General features: G+C 45.4%; 1 protein-coding gene across 1 annotated transcript in view; it reads right to left on the bottom strand.

Moving 5' to 3' along the window:
- LOC126092153 (uncharacterized) overlaps window positions 1-19,340 on the bottom strand; it is a 386,469-nt gene that overhangs the window by 338,994 nt on the left and 28,135 nt on the right. The gene's annotated exons all lie outside the window — the stretch shown is intronic.

Genomic DNA, 19,340 nt, shown 5'->3' with positions numbered 1-19,340 from the left:
GAGCTATCAATGGCGGACAACAAGAGCATCGCAGACATTTATAGGCTCCTGTAGAATGTCTATGGAGACTCGGCGGTGAACAAAAGCAAGGTGAGCCGTTGGGCGAGGAGGTTGTTCAAATCGCAACAAGGTCGTTCAAAAATGGTTCAAATGGCTCTGAGCACTATGGGACTTAATATCTATGGTCATCAGTCCCCTAGAACTTAGAACTACTTAAACCTAACTAACCTAAGGACATCACACAACACCCAGCCATCACGAGGCAGAGAAAATCCCTGACCCCGCCGGGAATCGAACCCGGGAACCCAGGCGCGGGAAGCGAGAACGCTACCGCACGACCACGAGCTGCGGGCCAACCAGGTCGTGCAAACCTATTCGATCTCCAGCCTGCTGACTGGCGGGACACAGCTGTTCCTCCTGCAATGTTGTGATGTGCTGACGCTGTCACTCGAGGTGATCGACGTACTCACAATCAAATACCTCGCTGCTCAACTGGACGTCTCTGTTGCCATTTCTGACACATTCGCCCACCATCTGGGGCACTCAGAGGTGTGTGCCCGCTGGCTTGCTCGCCACCTAACACAAGACAATGAGGAGCAGTGAAGGATGCGCTCCGCGGTAAGCAGTACGCTTATGATGTGGAGGTTAATGATGCAGCAAACGTCGGCCATAAGATAGGCACCACTGGGCATACAGCGCCGTTTCTCCTCCCTCCCAAATAAAGTTGTATAAGACTGTAGTATCTAACGGAGATTATGTTGAAAAATAGGGTTCCCCAGGCAGAGGAGTGGAAAATAAAATGGTCTACTGGATTCCTTTATAGAGCCAACCTGCATCCATGAAAACAAGGTGTTGAAGTACTTCTTGAACGCCCCTCACATTATGGCCCCCCCACTTGTTAATGAGCATCTCGGAAACAGCGAAACTGGGTTGGTTGTTCGCGAGCTGTTGTCGTGAGCATCCATGAAAAGTGCTTGAACGACGGCGATACCACGAACATGCGAGCGTGTGCCGATCGCCCTCAACTCGTCCCAAAATCTACAGGTTGGAGAGTTGCCCGCTCTAGAAAGCAGGAACGGCGGCGATTTGTGATAGATCTGGCGACAGAGTGCAGTCACGTCTGTCTAGTTCACCCCAGTGCACAATATTATTTTGCAAAGAAGTTATTTAGCTAAGCTAATCATATACTGTCCCTTTACTTGTAACGACCCAAACCAACCCCACACTATTTCATAATAGCAGACTATGACTATGGTGGCGAAGTCTGATTCCTGTTTTGTGTATCGCAGCTGACCATTTGCTTACCTCGTAAGCTGAGTCAGCATCTCTCCAGAAAGGGAGTGATATTGAGCTGAGAAGCAGGATTAAATGCACGTTTAACTTTGGGAGCGTCGTCAGGAAGAATCAATATGCAAACAAGTGGGATACTGAAGGCGTTTGAAATTCTCGGAGACTGTGATTTCTGCGACAGTGAATACCACAGTAGGCAGTTCAACTGAAAAGGCATGGGCAACCAAACAGCTGCACTGGTAAATGTAAATATACAGGTGGTAACTACGTAGGAACTTCAGGTAACAGAAGGAATATTTCAGTTGATCGACAAAAGAAGGAACTATAAAAATTCTATGCTGCAGTGCTTGTGTTGTTACGAAGGTCGATGCGATGACTTTCAATTAAAATGTACTCTCCTTTGTGGGAATTACATAATGTGTGTACTAGTAAAGATTGTGACTCAGGAATGACGACATACGGAATTTTGGGCCACCCTGTAAGCCGTGCACGGATACAAGGCGGTTAAGGCGACTGCTCTCGTAAAGCGGTTTTGAGACCCAGCCCACCACACGTTTTCATTGTCGTCATTCCCTTGTCCAGCTGATGGTTGTTCGTTTTCGTAGCTGCGAATGCATTTCATATAAGTATGAAAATGTTCAAGAGTAGACGGGAATACACTACGATAAATCACTCAGAACTGAAATCAGTAGTAAGTTCATGGAAACTATAGGGGAATGAGTGTAGCAACCACGTGAAGAAATTGAGAAAGAAATTTCCGTCAGAAGCTTCACTCTCAGTGAAGCTAAAATGAAAGTTTAGAACGCTAAGAGTGTTAAAGGAATGCTTTTGCTAAGCACGGAGAAGGGAAATATAGGAAATACTACACTGAGGCTCTTTGCGAGTGGGAAGTACGGTCTACTGAAGTGAAATCGATGTTGAATATGACAGAGCTTCCAAAGAAATGGGAACAATTAAGACAGAAGAAATAAATAGTATGTCATCGGGATTAATGAATCATTCGGGAAACTGTCAATAAACAGTTAATCAAATCAGTGTGTATGAAGCTTGAGGCTCACCTTCTAAAGGACGTAATCCACTCAGTATTGAAGATCACTTAGGCATATAATTGCGATAACCATCTTACGAGTAAATTAACAGCTAGTGCACCCTAGTTACTGACACATATAGTACATAAAAAAACGAAAAAGAGTATTGCTAATCTATCGGATCGAGATCAGGTGGCAACCGTACCAGAGGGGCAACTCCGACGTTGCGTTTGATAATGAAGGCAACAAAAAATCGCTCTGAGCACTATGCGACTTAACTTCTGAGGTCATCAGTCGCCTAGAACTTAGAACTAATTAAACCTAACTAACCTAAGGACATCACACACATCCATGTCCGAGGCAGGATTCGAACTTGCGACCGTAGCGGTCGCTAGTATGCAGACTGCAGCGCCTAGAACCGCACGGCCACTCCGGTCGGCATGAAGGCAACAACTGAGAAAAATTAAGACCCCTTCATATAACGTGCTTGTTACAGCAAAAGTATTCTACAAAGTAATAATTTTCAAAATGTTTCTAAAAATCAAAGGAAAAACATCTAAGTTATACTGAAAGCCAAGTATTGTACAATATCTACAAGAAGCAAGACAGAGCAACAAGAATGGAAAGCCCAGAGTGAAATAGTCTCGGTCTTTCTCCACTGATGTTCGTCCTCCACGTCGAAGAACCTACAACGAATATAAAAGGAAGGTTCAAGAGCAGGACTAAAATTAAGGTGGAAAGAATGTCAATGATAAAATGAATTGATGACTTCTCAATCCTCAATGAAATTGAAGAATAATGGGACGTGCTGAATGGATTCAACAGAATATGGTTTGTGAGTAAACAGAAGAAAAACGAAAGTAATGAGGAGCAGTGTAAATCAGATAAGCGATAAACTTTAAAATCAGATTTGATGATCACGAAGCAGGCGAAGCTAAGGAATTCTGCTACCTCGGAAGCATAATAACACCTGACGAACGAAGCAAGGACGCAAAAACGAGGTTAGCTCAGGCAATGACGTCATTCAAGTCCGTAATAATTCTGCTACTATCAAACATCAGCATTAAGCTGAGTAAGAAATTTCTGAGAATGTATTTCTTGAACAGAAAATTGTACAGAAATGAATAACACACTGCGGGAAACTGGAGCAGAATAGAATCGATGCATGGGGTTATAGAAGGATGTTGACTGTTAAGATAAGAAATGTGGAGCTACTGCACAGAGTCCTTGAGTAAAGAACGTATGGGAAACAACAGTGTGGACTAGATGACAATACAAGTTTTAGGGTATCAAAAAGCTCTCCCCAGTAACACTGATAAATGGGAGGGAGAGACAGAGATTAGAGCATGTATTGCATATACTTAAGGACGCTGTGTGCAAGCGCTACCGTGAGGCGAAGAGGCTGGCGCAGCAGAGAGCTGCATCAAACTGGTCAGAGGACCAGTCGCACATTCGACAGTTTCGGCAATGACTCTGCCACTCCGTTTACATAACCACATCAACATGTAGAACGTAAATACTTTTAATATACATTACAATACGAATATTAAAGTAATTACTTTGCTGGCAGAAAATAAAATCCAAACACTTGGTCTGTAGAACATGCAGGGGTCGAAAGAAACTGGATACTCAAATACAAACCTTAAAATTCTTTCTCAGTGAATAGATACGTGTACTGAAACGTGTGTGTACGGAGAGTATATTTAGTTTCATTCGAATAATACTAAAAAACATAAAAAATTCTTTTTCAGAGTGGCAGGAATTTAGAGCATATACTTGTTGATAACAATTATGTGACCGATTCGTGTAGCGTCCATTAAGATGCGGATTCCAAGAGTAAGGGAGAAAATACAGCTTTATATTTAAGTTGTAGTGAGGTGCTGTCCAGGGAAGCTGGTGGAACCGACAGGCTGGTGAGGGACGGAAAATAGACTGTACACATAGGAGATGGACTACGGTCAGCCATCGCGTGACCCCAGGTCCCTTACAGTAGCACGTCACAGTGACACAAGTGCATCAAGAGTTGCCCCAAATACGGTAATGTACGCTCCCTTGCCGGCGATGTGCGTCAGAGGGAATGTTCCAGAAACTTGGTGAGCTCTGTGAAGAGGGGACTCGCCCCAGAGGAGAACACAGCAGGAGTCTCCTGGGAAGCTACCCCTGTGGCGGTGGTCGCCAGGCTGAGGACTTAGAGCCGTGTCGGGAACAAGATAGTACTGAGAAGATAGGTTCAGCGTCGCGAGTTGGAAGCAGCTGATTGTTAGAGCTGAGTGAGTCATATACAGGAGTATCATGCGTTGAACAGATGACTTAAAGTCAGTGGTACCAGAAGTGAACCGCCATTGAACTTTGATATTTAGAATTTAATTCAACCTGAGATTCCTTGAGATTTACACCGAGTTCTGCATTTACAAACAACCTCTGAGGTTGTAGATTCTTTACAGGGTGGAGTTCTACCAGCAGCCCACGCGAAACTTGCCCTCCGATGCCATCGACCGAGGTAAGCCCTTGTAATTAAAATGTGTCCTTCTTACTCACTCTCGGGACACGAAAAGGGTGACAAACTGATTCTGGTGCCAGGTGCGGGATGGGTGTGATTCGATGTAGGTGGGCCGAATCAAATGAGGCACTTGAAGAGGCGTAGGGAAACGGGAACACGTCGATGGAAAAATTTCGAGATAGTGTGGCTGGCTTTACAGAAGGGGCCACCGCCCCACCACACAGACCGCAAGCTAGAGTGTCACGTGACCCGGAAGCAGACACTAGGGAAACCAAGGCAGCGGCCAGCACGACAATAGCAACAGATGGTTAGTGACTATGACGTCACCCTGTGAGGCTGGGAGTCTGCACCCAGATAGTAGGATTCGAGAGTTTTTGAGCTACAGTGAGACAACCAAATTAGTGTCAAGAAAATTTGACGGTGATCGCAAACAATTGTCGGAATTCATAAATAACTGCGATAACGCATACGAGTTAGTGCATCGCAGCTCTAAGAAGATATATGGTGTATCAGAAATAATCATCCGATTTGGCACCTATTTCTGAAAGTAATAAACATGTACAATGAATTTTGTTTCTTGATGAATAGCAAACGCAATTTTTTTTCATACCGTTTCACAATTTTTCAGTATGCCCTCCTTGAGATGCACGGCTTATGTTAATTCGGTATTCAAATTTTTCCCTCGCTGCAGCGAGCATGTCTTGAGTCACAGCTTCCACAGTTGCTGTTACGCGATGTCTCAGTTCATTCATTGTCGTTGGTAGCGGAAGCACAAAACAGTCTTTTATTGAAGCCCACAAGAAATAATCACATACAGGCAGATCCGGTGACCTTGGAGACCAGTAATGGAAACTGAACCATTTGGTCCAGTGCCATCGATCCAACGTTTGGTGATCTTTTGATTTAAAAATTCCCGCACTTCCATGCGCCAGTGTTGCGGTGCCCCATCCTGCTAGTAAATGATGACGTTCGAATCAATCTCCAACTGTGAGGAAAGAAAGTTCTTAAGCACAGCGAGAAACTGTTCTTGCGCTTGGTTCTGGCTATTCAGCGTCCACGAAAGGTAATCAAAAAATGGTTCAAATGGCTCTGAGCACTATGGGACTCAACTGCTGTGGTCATAAGTCCCCTAGAACTTACAACTACTTAAACCTAACTAACCTAAGGACAGCACACAACACCCAGCCATCACGAGGCAGAGAAAATCACTGACCCCGCCGGGAATCGAACCCGGGAACCCGGGCGTGGGAAGCGAGAGCGCTACCGCACGTCCACGAGATGCGGGCAGTGGTAATCAAAAAGTATTTTATAGTTACGTAAATTACATAAAAATTACGTTGTATGTAATACGAGGCAACCCAGCTTATACCATTTGTACGTGGAGCGAATGATGTAGGTTGGGTTGCCTATCTTAAGGCGTACGAAATATTTTCTGGGGCAGTTCAATTCAGACACCTGAGTGTATGCTCGCAAATTATCAATGATTTTTCATGGAGTGCCAGACACTGAACCACCGAGCAGGTGTCTCGTTAAGCAAAAGTGAAGCGGGTGAGTGAGGCTGTTAGGTCCTGCGGGTTCCCTGAGACAGACGCTGTGGAGTGCCTCCACGGTAGAGCACGGTGGAGGGACTACTCGTCGTAGTCGTCGTAGTCGGGGTCCAGGCAGGTCGGGATGGGTGGGCAGTCGGCGGTGGCGCACTGCACCTGGTACAGGAAGCACTCAGTAGATATTGTGAGTTGAAGAGGCTTGCACGTGACAGAGCACCGTCGAGAGCATCACACCAGTTTTCGGAGTAAAGACCACCACAATTGTATCCAACTTCAGAGATGACCGCTACATAATAAGCTACCAAAGATGGAGGTGGTGGTATCAGCTATCAGAGAACGACATATACACTCATGGAAATTGAAATAAGAACACCGTGAATTCATTGTCCCAGGAAGGGGAAACTTTATTGACACATTCCTGGGGTCAGATACATCACATGATCACACTGACAGAACCACAGGCACATAGACACAGGCAACAGAGCATGCACAATGTCGGCACTAGTACAGTGTATATCCACCTTTCGCAGCAATGCAGGCTGCTATTCTCCCATGGAGACGATCGTAGAGATGCTGGATGTAGTCCTGTGGAACGGCTTGCCATGCCATTTCCACCTGGCGCCTCAGTTGGACCAGCGTTCGTGCTGGACGTGCAGACCGCGTGAGACGAAGCTTCATCCAGTCCCAAACATGCTCAATGGGGGACAGATCCGGAGATCTTGCTGGCCAGGGTAGTGGACTTACACCTTCTAGAGCACGTTGGGTGGCACGGGATACATGCGGACGTGCATTGTCCTGTTGGAACAGCAAGTTCCCTTGCCGGTCTAGGAATGGTAGAACGATGGGTTCGATGACGGTTTGGATGCACCGTGCAGTATTCAGTGTCCCCTCGACGATCACCAGTGGTGTACGGCCAGTGTAGGAGATCGCTCCCCACACCATGATGCCGGGTGTTGGCCCTGTGTGCCTCGGTCGTATGCAGTTCTGATTGTGGCGCTCACCTGCACGGCGCCAGACACGCATACGACCATCATTGGCACCAAGGCAGAAGCGACTCTCATCGCTGAAGACGACACGTCTCCATTCGTCCCTCCATTCACGCCTGTCGCGACACAACTGGAGGGGGGCTGAACGATGTTGGGGCGTGAGCGGAAGACGGCCTAACGGTGTGCGGGACCGTAGGCCAGCTTCATGGAGACGGTTGCGAATGGTCCTCGCTGACACCCCAGGAGCAACAGTGTCCCTAATTTGCTGGGAAGTGGCGGTGCGGTCCCCTACGGCACTGCGTAGGATCCTACGGTCTTGGCGTGCATCCGTGCGTTACTGCGGTCCGGTCCCAGGTCGACGGGCACGTGCACCTTCCGCCGACCACTGGCAACAACATCGATGTACTGTGGAGACCTCACGCCCCACGTGTTGAGCAATTCGGCGGTACGTCCACCCGGCCTCCCGCATGCCCACTATACGCCCTCGCTCAAAGTCCGTCAACTGCACATACGGTTCACGTCCACGCTGTCGCGGCATGCTACCAGTGTTAAAGACTGCGATGGAGCTCCGTATGCCACGGCAAACTGGCTGACACTGACGGCGGCGGTGCACAAATGCTGCGCAGCTAGCGCCATTCGACGGCCAACACCGCGGTTCCTGGTGTGTCCGCTGTGCCGTGCGTGTGATCATTGCTTGTACAGCCCTCTCGCAGTGTCCGGAGCAAGTATGGTGGGTCTGACACACCGGTGTCAATGTGTTCTTTTTTCCATTTCCAGGAGTGTAGTTACGATTTTTTTAATCACTTGATTCTTTTCGATACATTCTTTTTTTTTTAAGGTTGTCATAGGACAAATATCTGGGTCAGCAAATGATTAATTCGTGATCATACGGAATCCTGGTCCGCAGTGCGTGAGATTTTAATTAAAACTTGTGAGAATAAGCGAACGTTAGACTATTACGCTTACCAATTATTTGGCAGCAGACAAGCACAGAATGAAAGTGTGGGTCAGTGGGACGCGAGCAAAGATGCGATGCAATTTCATTCCAGGGAAACAACGAAGAGATTAGTGAATCCAGAAGATGTTTCGGGAAGTAGCGCATAGACTGGAAAACTCGGACGGGCAGTTTATATTCAAAGACTATATGAGGACAAGATAAAGACTATCATTAGAGCTCAGAGGGGAGCGGCTAACAAAGTCGGAAGCTATCAGTTTAGCGGCAACTGAAGAGAGTGCCACGACTTGAGACTAAGAATAGTATAAGGGAACAGTCGCTCCAAGACAAATCCATGGAGCAAGTACAAAGCTTTTCAGATGTGGTCGGGGAGGACACTTGGTGCGCGACTGTAAACGACTGTATCAAGTCAGGCATATTATTCACTCTCGAGTACCTTTACCGAGAGAAGCTCTGAAATGACTACCGATCACACAGACGGAAATTCGTCACTTCAGAGGAAACGGGTCCGATACCGGTGCCCAACTCCAGTGACGTGCAGTCCGTGGTGTCACCGCCAGACACCACACTTGCTAGGTGGTAGCCTTTAAATCGGCCTCGGTCCGCTAGTATACGACGGACCCGCGTGTCGCCACTGTCAGTGATTGCAGACCGAGCGCCGCCACACGGCAGGTCTAGAGACACTTCCTAGCACTCGCCCCAGTTGTACAGCCGACTTTGCTAGAGATGGTTCACTGACAAATTACGCTCTAATTTGCCGAGACGATAGTTAGCATAGCCTTCAGCTACGTCATTTGCTACGACCTAGGAAGGCGCCATTATCATTTGCTATTTATCTTGGGATGCATGTACCGTCAGACCGATGTTCACGAATTATGGATTAAAGTTAAGTATTCCATCAGCTACGTACTTTATTTGCCAGTCTCAATCCCTTTAACTGTTCCAGACCTCACGCCAGCCTGCGTGAGCTTAACTCGTGCCTTTCGGCTACCAATCATAGTGGCTTGGCTGTCTTGCCAAGTCACAACACAGTCAGCGCAACCTGGCTAGCCTGCGTGGCCGAGCGGTTCTAGGCACTTCACTCTGAAACTGCGCGACAGATACGGTCGCAGGTTCGAATCCTGCCTCTGGCATGGATGTGTGTGATGTCCTTAGTTAGGTTTAAGTAGTTCTAAGTTCTAGAGGACTGTTGACCTCAGATGTTAAGTCCCATAGTGCTCAGAGCCATATGAACCATTTTCAGTGCATCCTGAGGAAAACTAGGGATATGTTTCACCTGTGAACGCGCGGAACACTACGCCAGGGATTCTACGGAGAACCGATGGCTGAAAATGCGTCAGAAGAATGGGCAAGGAAACGAACGGAAAGCATAAGGGAGCAGACACATTAAGCTGCATCCGGCATTATACGTACCGTGGACTACACCAAAAAGAATGATTTTATTCAACTGAAATGCCCAGATTCATGTAACCCTCAGTAAACTTATTAACAGACAGGTGGTCGCGTTTAAGTACAGTAAAGGAGGAAAGATTGAAGCCCAGGAGATCCTGGGATAAAAGGGAAGATGTGAGCATTCGAAGGATTGCAAATGAGGGTCTCCGAATGGAACAGAGAGCAAAATTAGTCTTGTATACTCCGTAGGGGACAAGATGTGTAAATAATTTCCAGGTCACTGGTGCAGGTATTGATTTACCCTGTGATGGTTTAGTGGGAAGGGACTTCCTGGAACAGCACCACGTAATTATTGACTATGCAGACCGACGACTTAAAAAGGGAACGAGTGGGTCGAGTTGCAAGAGGCAGATGAATATGCAACAGTAGTCAAACTGGCAGTGGCGCTAAACAGAAATGCTGATACAGGACACGCAAGACATGAGAAAGGAACCGAGGGAATGAGATTTTGCGCAAAGACACGGCTACGTGTTATAAGACACCAGGGGTACGCAAACAGGGAAGCGATAGTGCAGAAACTGGCAGCCGCTCATTCAAGAATGAGAAATTTACTCAGGAAATTAAACACAAGCGGGACTATAGATAAGGGTCCCAGACAGAGGCAGCCGAACAGGACGATAGCACAAGCTGCCCTAGACCAGAGTAAGGTTATCAGCATCACAAAAGAAGAAGAGTCGCGGAAGAGAATTTCGCCAAAAAAACTGCGTCGACAGGCCGCAACGAATAAACAGTAGTCAACTGGCAAGAAGCCAGATGCAACAGCAGTCAGAGGTTAAAACAGAAATGCGGATAGGACCTCGAGAAGAGCGTATTGTGCAATAAGACAAAGACAAGTTAAATGGACTGAAGCTGTTATTCAGAGACAAGAGATACGACCGGGTTTATTCTTCCTAGACACACTAGTGACTGTGAAAGACTGAACGTGTATTACTGGCACGATAAACACTCGCAAGGAAGGCAGGCGAGCACCAGCATCCGAGGTATTTGCAGAGCCTGTACCTCCACTAAACCATTGTAAACTCAGCCAAGTACCAAGAGCCCCGCCCACAACTGTTAAGTCTAGAAAGAGCCTTCTGATAGAGAACATGTGAATAGACCCTTTGAACAACGCAGAGAAACAATCGATTACAGAATTGTGTGTCGCCTACAACGACGTCTTCCATTTACTGGGTGATCGATTAACGCATACAACAGTCGTGAACCATCAAATACCACAGCTACCAGAAGCAGCAGCACGAGCATCAGACCGATCGTGGTGGCACAGTGGTTGTCACAATGGACCCGCATTCGACAGGACGACGGTTCAAACCCGCATCCGGCCACCCTGATTTAGGTTTTCTGTGATTTCCCTAAATCGCTTCAGGCAAATTCCGAGATGGTTCCTTTGAAAGGGCACGGCCGACTTCTTTCCCCATCATTCCCTAGTCCCCTGAATCAAGCAACCAATTAACAATTATCAGTCGAAGGCTTTACACAATTCCGCATGCCCAGCAAGAGGCACTGAAGAAAGAAGTTGACAATATGTTAGCAGATGAAATAATATCGCCTAGTAATATTCCTTGGAATTTCTCGTTAATTATGTTGCCTAAGAAAGTAGATGTAAGCACACACCAGAAATGGAAAGTGGCAGCCGACTACACAAGTTTAAATGGGATATTTCTCAACATGGTATATCCTCTTTAAAGTATAGACGAAATACCAGCAACTTTCGTAAACCAAAATACTTTCCAACGCTGGACTGGAGAAGGGGTTCTCAATGTACTTATAGATGAAATAGATCGAGAGAAAACTGCGTTTAACACGCCCACAGCTCACTTTGAGCACAGTAAGATGACCATGGATTTGAAGGCAGTACCACCACGTTCCAAAGATTGATGAACACAAAGTTGACAGGAATGCAGGGTAACCAAGTTTTCGTATAACTGGATGATCTACTCATTGTGTGAACCTCGCTCGAGGAGCATACCATCCGATTAGAAGCGATGCTCGAACGGTTAAGACAAAACACATGACGTCTTTAAATAGGTAAGTGCGAATTCTTGAGAAATGATGTCACTCTTTTGGGCCAGGTGTTGACGACCAAGGGACTTGAGCCGGATATGTTCAAAGTGGGAGCCATTAGGAAATATCCGAAACCGCAAACGGCAAGACAACTGAAAACGTATTTAGGTCTCGTGGGGTACTATAGGCATTTTCTGAGCAACTCCGACAAGACAGCCAAACCACTGAATGAAATGTTGAAAGCCGCGCGAGATTAGCCGAGCGGTCTAGGGCGCTGGAGTCATGGACTGTAGGGCTGGTCCCGGCGGAGGTTCCAGTCCTCCCTCGGGCATGGGTGGGTGTGTTTGTCCTTAGGATAATTTAGGTTAAGTAGTGTGTAAGCTTAGGGACCGATGACCCCAGCAGTTAAGTCCCGTAAGATTTCACACACATTTGAACATTTGAATTATTGAAAAAGTACGTTCCATGTAGCTGGGGGACTCAACAAGAAGGAGCTCTCCAACAGTGAAAGGAGAAAATAATTCTTACTCCTTCTCAGGACACGACAATTTCACCATGCGAGGAATATCTAATCGAAAACGAACGATCTAGTACATGGATTATTCTTAGCAAATGAAACCATCTGAAATGGGAAGAGGAAGGTTTAGATGGAATTGTTCACCCTAACTTTAATTTGCAGAAGACGTAGTAGCCGGAATGCAAAGAAAAATTTAACCAAGATAGGATAAGCGGTGGAGCGCTGCTGTGTTGGCAATGAAATGAAGTGCGTTCGAAAAACAGGAAAAGATTATAGGCAAGTGATGGACTTAATGAAAAAAATACTTGTTGCAATAGAACAGAATTTAGGGATGTCGGAATATTCAACAGAGGAAGGGAGCAAGTAAAACATGGTACAGATAGCAATAGTGGAGGCTGGATATGGTCAGAGCATGTAAATTATTTTACAGCGAAAGATTACAGTGCTGTGAAAAGTGTCTCCATGTTCAAGCAAGAGCAACACGCGATGAAAATCCGCCGCCGTGTTATCTTTAGCCGCACTAGGTCAATTGGATGCGGTATTGAGGAGAACACTGGACCAACATACCGCTTCCCCTGCTGCTGTCAGGTATCCACGTCTTAGAGCTGCCTTGTCTCACTTAGTGAGCCGCTCAGTTGGTGCTACAAGGCTTGAGGGCACCCTGTTCCTATTCTCCCATCAGAGTAAGAAAATCTACTGCGATACAGGGAACTGAATCCGGGTCTTTCAAGTCGCTTTTATACACGTTCACCTCTCAACCGTGGACGCGACCGCTAACCGGTGTAGGGCCGTAAATACACTCCTGGAAATTGAAATAAGAACACCGTGAATTCATTGTCCCAGGAAGGGAAAACTTTATTGACACATTCCTGGGGTCAGATACATCACATGATCACACTGACAGAACCACAGGCACATAGACACAGGCAACAGAGCATGCACAATGTCGGCACTAGTACAGTGTATATCCACCTTTCGCAGCAATGCAGGTTGCTATTCTCCCATGGAGACGATCGTAGAGATGCTGGATGTAGTCCTGTGGAACGGCTTGCCATGCCATTTCCACCTGGCGCCTCAGTTGGACCAGCGTTCGTGCTGGACGTGCAGACCGCGTGAGACGACGCTTCATCGAGTCCCAAACATGCTCAATGGGGGACAGATCCGGAGATCTTGCTGGCCAGGGTAGTTGACTTACACCTTCTAGAGCACGTTGGGTGGCACGGGATACATGCGGACGTGCATTGTCCTGTTGGAACAGCAAGTTCCCTTGCCGGTCTAGGAATGGTAAAACGATGGGTTCGATGACGGTTTGGATGTACCGTGCACTATTCAGTGTCCCCTCGACGATCACCAGTGGTGTACGGCCAGTGTAGGAGATCGCTCCCCACACCATGATGCCGGGTGTTGGCCCTTGTGTGCCTCGGTCGTATGCAGTCCTGATTGTGGCGCTCACCTGCACGGCGCCAAACACGCATACGACCATCATTGGCACCAAGGCAGAAGCGACTCTCATCGCTGAAGACGACACGTCTCCATTCGTCCCTCCATTCACGCCTGTCGCGACACCACTGGAGGCGGGCTGCACGATGTTGGGGCGTGAGCGGAAGACGGTCTAACGGTGTGCGGGACCGTAGCCCAGCTTCATGGAGACGGTTGCGAATGGTCCTCGCCGATACCCCAGGAGCAACAGTGTCCCTAATTTGCTGGGAAGTGGCGGTGCGGTCCCCTACGGCACTGCGTAGGATCCTACGGTCTTGGCGTGCATCCGTGCGTCGCTGCGGTCCGGTCCCAGGTCGACGGGCACGTGCACCTTCCGCCGACCACTGGCGACAACATCGATGTACTGTGGAGACCTCATGCCCCACGTGTTGAGCAATTCGGCGGTACGTCCACCCGGCCTCCCGCATGCCCACTATACGCCCTCGCTCAAAGTCCGTCAGCTGCACATACGGGTCACGTCCACGCTGTCGCGGCATGCTACCAGTGTTAAAGACTGCGATGGAGCTCCGTATGCCACGGCAAACTGGCTGACACTGACGGCGGCGGTGCACAAATGCTGGGCAGCTAGCGCCATTCGACGGCCAACACCGCGGTTCCTGGTGAGTTCGCTGTGCCGTGCGTGTGATCATTGCTTGTACAGGCCTCTCGTAGTGTCCGGAGCAAGTATGGTGGGTCTGACACACCGGTGTCAATGTGTTCTTTTTTCCATTTCCAGGAGTGTATGAAACGAGTATTCTGTGCAACACATGCAGAAGGACATCAAACGGGGTAACGTATATGAAGTACGATTTTGGGGCAATGGTTGTGGATGGTACTAACATGAATGCAGTTTCTTCGTGTTCATAATATGTCTTCAACAAATACCATTATTTCCGTAGATGTACTACAGGAATGTCTTCGTGCTGGGATAAAATTAGTTTCGAACGTAGAATCTTACTTATATTTGCACTGCCCAGAACAACAATAAAGGTATAGGCAATACCTCTCCTCTTACACAGTCTCACACACACACACACACACACACACACACACATTTGCAGAGCATACACATGGACACACATTTTCTTATCTTCTGAATTAACGGCACCCGAACGCATTACTAATTTCGAGTTTGCCTCGCCGTGGTACAAACTGCGATTGTACCTTATCGAACTTCAGCGACTGCGTACTGTTCATGCACAATATCCTCGGCAGGCACACATGTATTATTGTTTGCAATTAGACGAAATTGCACGTGTATGTGTACACGTTTACCTGGAAGTTCGGGTACAAGGGCATAACGGGCGGACGATATGACAACATACAATGCTAATAATTTAGAACGGCAGTTTCAGCAGCCAATTGGACCCACTCAAGCGGCCAGTCCACAGTGCTACGAGCGTGCTAAAATGAGGTTCACCTCGTTACAAATATTCTCGGCGATTTTATTTTCGCGGCAATCTACATAATGTTCTTTTATTCCTTTTCTCGTATGCGCCTGTATACGCCACCAACTCTGTTCATTCAGCAGCGAAATAACTCGGTCTGCTATTCCAACGCTACAGGTAATTGGATACTTGTTTTCGAATTCACGAATTGCGTAAAGTTTCTGATTTTGGGTACTGCATGATTCATGATATTCAAAGTGTGACCTATGCCAATCAGCCTCGACCATCAATCAGTAAGTACGACACTGTACTTCGGAGAGGACATCTCAGGATTTTCTCATTTTGGCGCGGAGTGTCAACGGTAATTGGAGTCCGCGGATGACAGAATACTAAAGCAGTATATTTACCCTGTCTGACGTGGATTTTCTTATTTCCAGGCTGCTGACTCTTGTAATTTTTTCTGAGTGCTGCGTTTATGATTCATGGGACTTTTTTCCCTGCTGTTTTGACTCACGTAGGGCCTACTTTAGATCACGTAGCTCATGACGTCGTTTGCTATGTTTTCAGGGTTAACTACGTCCACAATAATACAGGAAAGTGATGTGTTTCATTTTGAATCATATATTTATGTTACTTTAATTCCTGCACTCACGAGCCGTTATTGTAGTCTATCTAAAGTACAAATGCGCTTGTACGAAATTACATCGTTGTAGAATTTACATGAATGTTATTTTCTTCAGGGGAGGGAAATATTTATTACAAAACAGACCACAGTAATGATAGCTTTACTCAATGCACGCTTCTGAATTATTTTGAACAAAGTACAAGAAGGTAAAAGTTATGTACTGCTTCTGCAGCAAGCTGCTACAGTTTTAATGATCGAAGAGTGTGGAACGTAGCTAATAAATGAGAAGAGGGTGAGACAGATTTATCCAGTTTGTAAATTGGGCAACCATTACAGGAAACCGAGAAGAAATTTCGAAAGGTAATTAATGCTGTCAAAGATGAAGAAAATGCATTGTAATTTCGTGGTAATGACGTAACTTTGAGAGAGATGGCAAAAGACCAGGATGATTTCTTGGAACGAGTGGATACTGTCTTCATAAGAATTTACAGGATTAATGTGAATAACTGCAAATCAAAGATACAGAAGTGTAGTTCAATTAGGTAAGATGAGGCTGAGAGAATTAGATTGTACAATGAAATGCTAAACCTAATGGACCGGTTTTACTGTTTGAGCAAGAAATTTTTGTACAGGTTGGTAAAATGTAGTTCAGCATTAGTAAGCAAAAGTATTTATGGAAAATAAATGTATTAACATCGACTATAAAATTCCATTGCTGTATCAGAGAATGTAAGATCATAAGGATACATGGACGATAAACAGCGTGAGGTTAAGACTAGCAACTGACCCCTGTAGATGTCAGAATTGGCCGAGCTCACCGAAAAACGGATCAGTCCCTATACGATATTTAATTACAGGTGCCACTCAATGGATAGTTTGCTGAAGCGAATTAATTAAACATCAATGGCGCTTGCATATATGAAACACACAAAAAACGATAGATTCATCAAACTACAAAATGAAAAATTGTCACAATAAATTTTACTTATTACAAGTCCCCATAGATTTCAAGTTAAATACAAAGTGCACGATTAACAAAGAACAGATACGTTCATGAAGTATCAACACAGGTTAAAACCGAATTAACTTTTCAGCAACTTAGTAATGGTCAGATAATGTATCCGGATTGAAAAAGTTAGAATCGGCATCTACATGGGATAGCAACTAAGTTGATGGATGTCGTGCAGTGGTCGCCGACTGTTAAGGGGCTCCGGAACGCCCTATACTTGCAATGTTAAAATAACGCTTATAGATTACATCTTTCCTCACAAAGTATTTGAGGTAGGAAGTTGAACTTTTTACAGATTATTTATTGGAATATGGGCTACAACTTAACACAGGGATTTTACATAATTTTAGTTCAATTATTAAAGATGATTTTTTTTCAATTGTAATGAAAAATCACAACATTTTTTTCCAATTTTTTATTTATATATTCAAAAATATACTGTTTTTTGGACAAAGGCTGTGTTAAATTATGCAGAAGGTACTGTGTAACATTTACCGAAAGTTTGAAACAAATATGTTTGGAAGATCGTTAGAAAACATGTAATTAGTATGAGAAAATAAAAGTTTTGGGAATCGAGCGAGAAAGATTGGATTAACTTTTTAGTGCATTCCAGGTCCATAGGATGGATTATCTTCATCCTCTGCAAACCCCTCCTCCAGCTTCCTCTTGTTCCTCCTCCTGTTTACTCTTGCTTGTATTTCTAGACTCTTTACAGCCCTGTCTGCAGCCCGAAGGCGTTCCTTGTCTACAGTAAGCATCGCTCGTACCATGTTAGAACCTATCTTCATTCCCATATTTCTAAATACCTTGCACCTTACAATGTTGCCATCATTGAAAGTCGCAACAGCAAATTTACTTTTACTCATTATTATACTTCAACAAAACAGAGACTCAAGAAACAGAATTAATTACGAAAATTTTCGAGATAACGACAGAGTAAATAAACATGAAACAATCGACAATCACACCAGCGATATATATTGAACCATCACAGGTTAGCCACAACACATAATTTATCTCACATCACTAAAATGTACCTGATGAACACGGACGTTAATAATAACACCATTTGACAGCAGTTTAACAGCGCCACAGTGGGGTCACGCCCATGTAGAACACATTTCAAAAAAAAATTAAAAATAGTTGTAGTCTTCGGAATTGAATAAATTATATGTCTATTAAAAGGTAATAGTCTGCAGATTCAGAAAACGCAAAAAAGTAAAAATTGAACTTTTCATGATTTTGAGCCTTTCCGGAGCCCCTTAAACAAGAACGAAGGACAGAACAACAAAAAGTATCACACTTCCTCCTATTGCCTTGATTGAGCACTTGTTGAGCCTGTGATTACTAATAATCATACTTGGAATGAAAATGTGAAACTCCTAGCGTTAGTCTCAAAACGGCGCATGGTTCCTGCAGCTCCGTTCGCAAACACTACTCTTGCTCACCACACTTAACAGTTACCAGTGCACACGCAAGTGTCTGCCAAGTTTGCTGCCTCTTTCGGACGGAAGACCTCTACAGAGAGCTCCCAACGCAGGAAATGCAGTTTTACTCTTTCATTCTATCTTTCGTTGAGAGTGTGAGTCTTGTGCATGATTCTGATCGCCAGAGATAGCGGTTCTTCGAAGTGCCGATTAATCAGATGTGTCCTGATAAGGAAGTAGTCTCTCTTCCATACTCTGATTTAATGCAGTTAGTGTAGAGTGGATAATGGAATGTAGTCGAATTAAGTCGGGTGATACTGAGGGAATTAGATTAGGAAATGAGACACTTAAAGTAGTAAAGGAGTTTTGCTATTTGGGGAGCAAAATAACTGATGATGGTCGAAGTAGAGAGGATATAAAATGTAGACTGGCAATGGCAAGGAAAGCGTTTCTGAAGAAGAGAATTTTGGTTACATCGAGTATAGATTTAAGTGTCAGGAAGTCATTTCTGAAAGTATTTGTATGGAGTGTAGCTATGTATGGAAGTGAAACATGGACGATAATTAGTTTGGACAAGAAGAGAATAAAAGCTTTCGAAATGTGGTGCTACAGAAGAATGCTGAATATTAGATGGGTAGATCACATAACTAATGAGGAAGTATTGAATAGGATTGGGGAGAAGAGAAGTTTGTGGCACAACTTGACCAGAAGAAGGGATCGGCTGGTAGGACATGTTCTGAGGCATCAAGGGATCACCAATTTAGTATTATTTAGTATTGGAGGGCAGCGTGGAGGGTAAAATTCGTAGGGGGAGACCAAGAGATAAATACACTAAGCAGATTCAGAAGGATGTATGTTGCAGTAGGTACCGGGAGATGAAGAAGCTTGCACAGGATAGAGTAGCATGGAGAGCTGCATCAAACCAGTCTCAGGACTGAAGACCACAACAACAACAAAAACAGTCTAGAGTGGGGATTTTTAGTGCTGAATCTCAGAAACAGCCGCTTTCTTGTTCCAGACAATAAGGGCTCCTCCACCTATACACAGGAGGGCTCCGTTCCCTCACACCTGCTCTATTGTCTTTCTCACATAAATCAGCAACATCACTTAGGCTTGGGTCAGCCTGATCGCTGCTA

Source organism: Schistocerca cancellata, chromosome 7, assembly GCF_023864275.1.
Source record: "Schistocerca cancellata isolate TAMUIC-IGC-003103 chromosome 7, iqSchCanc2.1, whole genome shotgun sequence".
NCBI lineage: Eukaryota > Metazoa > Arthropoda > Insecta > Orthoptera > Acrididae > Schistocerca > Schistocerca cancellata.
This window is presented reverse-complemented; position numbering and strand designations above follow the sequence as displayed.